General features: G+C 41.9%; 1 protein-coding gene across 1 annotated transcript in view; it reads left to right on the top strand.

Moving 5' to 3' along the window:
* Positions 1-3,008: 3,008 nt before the first annotated feature.
* The window catches only part of LOC147007215 (uncharacterized), a 20,097-nt gene continuing 16,599 nt past the window's right edge, over positions 3,009-6,506 (top strand). The window contains exon 1 of the mRNA XM_085867505.1: positions 3,009-5,747. The gene's annotated coding sequence lies outside the window, so the exon portion shown is untranslated. The remainder of the gene's footprint in view (positions 5,748-6,506) is intronic.

Here is a 6,506-nt window from a genome sequence, read left to right as displayed (position 1 = left end):
CATTCGGTTGTCGGACTTATGAGGATTAGATTATAGATTTTAAAAGGTAGTTGTTGAAAAATATGCAAAATTCACCGAAGAGGTTCGCACAAACGAACGGAAAATTATTTTTGAATTCTGTTCTCGGGTCGTAATGAGATTACCTCGAAAATCCGATTTAAAAAGGCTTAGGCTTCGTAGCTCAGCCACGGCTTGCAATTTTTACTCGGAAAAATAACGTTCCGGAAGGAATTTCTCTTCTGCCATTATCCGAATAATTTTCCGTTTGCACGAGGACAAAGACGAAGGATAGACCAACAGAATAAGATGTCTCATTAAACTGTGTGATTTAGAATGATTAAATTAGAGATTTTAAATGCAGCGTTGAAAATAAAATAAAGAGGATTGTCAGCTTCTTCTTCACCATGTCGACCCCGCAAAGGTTCTGGGCCCCTTTAGCAACCAAAATGGTTTATTTCACCTAACTTATATCGCACGATACGTAAACAAAACGTACGGGCACACACTATACTTAAACAAAGGCACGCGGTTTCAAAGTTGTGTTTTTTTTTTTGTTTGTTTTTTACACGTATGGGCACGCACGTACGGCCACGCACTAGTGGAAATGATTAACGTATTTACAAATCAACAAACTATGTTCAATAATTGGAAAGAAGAGAGTGCATGTCCGGACGGCAACAGATCTTAATCCCTCGTCTCCTGGTCTCGTGGTTTGTGAGAGGTAAAGAATTACATAAATGTTCACATGACAACTGATTTTAGCTCATTCCTTTGGTGAACCATTTTGATGGCATGCAAATCAAGAACACAATCTTTAACGATGACGTAAACTATGAACCAATAATATAATCATCTCACTCAATTTTAGCTTAATTTATTTATTTAAATTAACTAAAATTAACCTAAATTAAATTAATTAATTGGTTAATTAAATGCAGATTAATAGAATGAATATTAATAATCCCAGGTAATAAAATACCAAGGTATCTGACCCTAACCAAAAGTAATAAAAGTAATAAGCGCGTCGCCGGGAACTAAGCGAGGAATGGAATGCTAAATTGGGAGCTCAGATGCTAAATTAAGAACTGAACTCGGATCGGCGCTCTTTTAGTAATACATGTGCTACGCAAAGCTTATCACATGTCAACATTGTGCCTGGAGGTATAGTGACCTAGCCAAAAGTATGTTGACCTTAAAAATGCCCTGTTACGCAAAAATAACCCTTGTAATTCACGTCAAAATTTATTCAACTGAAATGTAATTCCCTTCTCGTTTCATAGAGGATATGGATATCAGAAAATTTTTCATGACAGCATCAAGTAGCACATCCCCGACTACTCTCCTGGAGCAATCAAGTTCCCAGAAAGAGGTGGACGATTCAAAGGAGAAGATAGCAGAAAAGGGTGTATGTGCAAGTACTCGGCCTAATTTCCCAGATCAGCCTTTTCAACCTCATGATGTCAGTTGTATCCCAGTCCAAATACTGCCAAACCGAAAGTTGAAGTTTCAACAACAATGGTTCAAAGATTTTCCATGGCTTCATTTTGATCAGAGCATCGGCGGTGTACTCTGTCACACCTGTACGGACGCTTCTCGTGAAAAACTTACCGAACTTGCCCACTGTGCAGAAGACGCATTTGTCTCAAAGGGCTTTCGGAACTGGAAAAAGGCTATAGAAAAATTCAGACAACACAAACGATCAAACACACATAGGCTTGCCTCTGAAAATCTGCAGAAGTCAACCTGGTGTCCATGTGCAACTGAGCAGCAAACTGCTAGAAGAGCAAAGATCTGCACAGTCAGCACTTCTGAAGATTATCACCTCACTGCAATATTTAGCCCGACAAGGTTTTACAATTCATGGGAAGGATGCCTCTGAAGGGAATTTCAAAATGCTCTTGCAGTTGCGGGCCGAGGATGATGTAAACCTCCAGCCGTGGCTGTCAAGGAAGACGACGTTCACAAGTAGAGAAATTCAGAACGAAATTCTACAGTTGATGAGTCATGCCATCCTCAGAAATATCTGCAGTAACGTGAATGAAATGTCCACCCAGTTCGGACTCGTGACTGATGGAACGCAATATATTCAGGGTAATGAGCAGGAGTCGGTGTGTGTGTGTGTGTGTGCGCTATGTGACGGATTCCTTTGATGTTCAAGAAGATCTCCAAAGCTCCAGCAGTGCCAACTAGATCCAGTGACCCTCCATCGTAAGCACAAGCTTCCGAAGAAACTTGATGGCGGCACGCAGGAATACACTGCCAATTCTGCAGAGGAGGTATACAGAGTTGAATTTTTCAAAGTCATCGAGAGCGCATCCGAGAACTTGAACGAGTACTTCACATCAACCGACCTCATTGCGTATAGGGACTTGGGTGAAATGCTCCTGTCTGGGTCAGTCAAACCACAAATATCCCAAACTGTCGGATTCCCAAGAGCAAGAACTTGGCTTCTTTCGTAACCAGTTCAGTGGTTCATCTGTTGAGGATTACCGTAAGATATTTGTAGACATGGTGCCGGAAGTCCGTCGAATGTTCCCACAGGTAGAACGTTTGCTTCGGCTTCTATTGGTTTTCCCAGCAAGTTCATGCGAATCTGAACGGTCATTCAGCGCACTCAGACGTAGGAGGACTTGGTTACGTTCCACAATGACCCAACAACGCCTCAACCATCTCATGATCTGTCATGTTCACCGAGATCGTCTGACTGCACTTGACCCCCAAGATATTGCTACAAAGTTTTTAACTGGATCGGCAGACAAGAGGGTTCATATTTTTGGCAAGTTTTAAGGTAAGTTGACCGTACTTGTGTAATATCAATTTGTATGTCAGTCGAGTTTTCAGTTTATGTTTAGTGAATCAGTTCAAGGGTCGTGAGAAGGAGGCTTGATAAACAATTCTTTATATATATATATATATATATATATATATATATATATATATATATATATATATATATATATATATATATATATATATATATATATATATATATATTTCTTTGATGACACTTGAAACTTTGAAATGTGTATGTTTAATTAATTTCGCTCCGTCTGCTTACATTTGATAAAAAGATGGTCGATAGATGGTCAGATTAATTTAAGGGATTTGTGTGATTAGAAGGCAGCATGTCAACGAGCGTATAAGATCAAGAATTTGCAAGGGTAGACTTGCTGTGTCCACGCCGGCACGAAGTGGGCTTCGTGGTCTGGACATGCAATGTCCCCCCCACTTTTCAAAAGCAATCGACGCCCATGCCCTCGCTTATCCGCCACCCCCTCTTTTCCGCCAAAAATGACCTTGCCCCAACTTGGCGGATAGGCGGGGTAATACGGTATTTCCAAGACACCAGCATCTGGATTATCAAAAAAAACACACTGATCACATTCTTTAACAATTCATTTGATTCAGAAAACGAGAAGGATCAAATCACTGAACACATTCAAAGCAGGGTATTCCATTAGCCATTTTAGATGGCTCTTTAATGTGAGGAGAGGAAATGTTTCCAAAGTAAGATCAGAAGATGTTATCAAGCCACAAAATGAAGAAGTGATGTGCCAATAAGTTCACATCCCTGGATAATGACTCCTGCTCAGGACTAATGCATTCGCTTGACCCATCCATACAATCGGTTTCAAACCACCCAGTGTACAGTACACACTGTAAACACACTCCCTGTATCTCAATGCAGTGATTGCTGCCGGATGTAGTCTTTCCCGGTATTGAAATTGTTACTTCCATGTTCAATCCTCAGGGCAAAGCATTCGACATAACGTGGCATGACATGATTACGTCACAATGAAATGGACATGTAATTATTCAGCACTTTTCTCTGTCATAGGTTTGCACCTCATCTGTGTCCCATAACGTCACATACAGTGGGGAGAACAAGTATTTGATACACTGCCGATTTTGCAGGTTTTCCCACTTACAAAGCACGTAGAGGTCTGTAATTTTTATCATAGGTACACTTCAACTGTGAAAGACGGAATCTAAAACAAGAATCCTGAAAATCACATTGTATGATTTAAAAATAATTATTTTGCATTTTATTGCATGAAATAAGTATTTGATCACCGACCAACCAGAAAGAATTCCGGCTCTCACAGACCTGTTAGTTTTATCTTTAAGAAGCCCTCCCATTCTCCACTCATTACCTGTATTAACTGCACCTGTTTGAACTCGTTATCTGCATAAAAGACAGCTGTCCACACTCAATCAATTAGACTCCAACCTCTCCACAATGGGCAAAACCAGAGAGCTGTCTAAGAACATCAGGGACAAAATTGTCGACTTGCTCAAGGCTGGGATGGGCTGCAGGACAATCGGCAAGCAGCTTGTTGAGAAGGCAACAACTGTTGGCGCAATTATTAGAAAATGGAAGAAGTTCAAGATAACAGTCAATCTCCCTCGGTCTGGGGCTCCAAGCAAGATCTCACCTCGTGGAGCCTCAATGATCATGAGAAAGGTGAGGGATCAGCCCAGAACTACACGGCAGGACCTGGTCAATGACCTGAAGAGAGCTGGGACCACAGTATCAAAGAAAACCAGAAGTAACACACTACGCCATCATGGATTAAATCCTGCAGCGCACGCAAGGTCCCTCTGCTCAAGCCAGCGCATGTCCAGGCCTGTCTGAAGTTTGCCAATGACCATCTGGATGATCCAGAAGAGGAATGGGAGAGGGTCATGTGGTCTGATGAGACCAAAATAGAGCTTTTTGGTTTAAACTCCACTCGCCGTGTTTGGAGGAAGAAGGATGAGTACAACCCCAAGAACACCATCCCAACTGTGAAGCATGGAGGTGGAAACGTCATTCTTTGGGGATGCTTTTCTGCAAAGGGGACAGGACAACTGCACCGTATTGAGGGGAGGATGGATGGGGCCATGTATCGTGGGATCTTGGCCAACAACCTCCTTCCCTCAACAAGAGCATTGAAGATGGGGCGTGGCTGGGTCTTCCAGCATGACAACGACCCGAAACACACAGCCAGGGCAACTAAAGAGTGGCTCCGTAAGAAGCATCTCAAGGTCCTGGAGTGGCCTAGCCAGTCTCCAGACCTGAACCCAATGGAAAATCTTTTGAGGGAGCTGAAAGTCTGTTGCCCAGCAACAGCCGCGAAACCTGAAGGATCTGGAGAAGATCTGTATGGAGGAGTGGGCCAAAATCCCTGCTGCAGTCTGTGCAAACCTGGTTAAGAACTACAGGAAACGTCTGATCTCTGGAATTGCAAACAAAGGTTTCTGTACCAAATATTAAGTTCTGTTTTTCTGATGTATCAAATACTTATTTCATGCAATAAAATGCAATTAATTATTTTAAAATCATTCAATGTGATTTTTAGGATTTTTGTTTTAGATTCCGTCTTTCACAGTTGAAGTGTACCTATGATAAAAATTACAGACCTCTACGTGCTTTGTAAGTGGGAAAACCTGCAAAATCGGCAGTGTATTAAATACTTGTTCTCCCCAATGTAAATAAATTGTATCAACAACAATCACGTGTTCGGTTTTTGTTTCATGACGGAGAGGATATTATTGGTTTGTCAAGCAAGATTTCACTTCACCGAGTTGTGCAACCACAAGCCTCTGTAGATCTCACTGCTATTCCCGATTTTCTCTTTCCTACCCTCTGTCTAATCTCCTTAGACACACGTTCGATCAAGGAGATGAGGGTGAATGAGGGGTGTGCATAAGGTGAACTGGACAGTAAAGATGGGTTTGAAGAGTGAGACGTTCTGTCATGTGAGGTGAGTTTTCCATTTTGTTCATCATCTCGCATATGAGAGGAAACTTTGAATGATGAAACTTCACTTTCCATCTGCTTTCTGTCATTGTGCGATTCCAGATTGTTTACATCACACATTTGGTGCTTGATGCGTTGGGAATCAGAAATATTATTTTTGGGATGATTAGTGGGTGTTTTTATTTTATCGTTCCTCTATTCTTCGAGTTTCACCTTTACAATGTTCTCTTCCTTTCCAGCAAATTTTTACTTCATGTCCTCACTCTTTTTCTTTAACGGTCACAATTATTCCCACAATTATTCTGGGGTTGGCCGGGGGTAATCGATGGCCCAAGTCCATCACAAACCGGCTGACGAGGCCCGACGTTGATTCTCCTTCAAAGCAGGGAAATGAATTAGCCATTTTGCAAAGCTCTTTAACATGGAGTGATCACAGGACTTGGATTGTGCTGCTTGTTTGCTTGACATAGAACTCTGGGAACTGACGGCACCTCGTCCAAGCTCAGTGGCTGTGTTTTTCTTGTCTAACAGCCCTGCCTATGTGAGTGTGTGGAAGCTCCACCTTGATCCTTCGATACTGGTTATAACAAGCGTGTTGTATCGTGCCACCTGGTGGAAAGCAGTACCCATAGATATCATAAACATGTGGGAATTAACCCGTTCGTTCAAATGGCGTCTTTGCGGGTGATGTGAAATTTGCCGAAAAATTATTGGGGACACCATGAGCGTGGACATACAGTATTGCTGGTGAACATCCCTTGAA

This window comes from Eptatretus burgeri, unplaced genomic scaffold, assembly GCF_056783735.1.
Source record: "Eptatretus burgeri isolate ZD-2024b unplaced genomic scaffold, Ebu_testis_v1 Ebu_testis_scaffold_428, whole genome shotgun sequence".
NCBI lineage: Eukaryota > Metazoa > Chordata > Myxini > Myxiniformes > Myxinidae > Eptatretus > Eptatretus burgeri.
The sequence above is the reverse complement of the archived record's forward strand: the minus strand, read 5'-3'. Positions and strand labels throughout refer to the sequence as shown.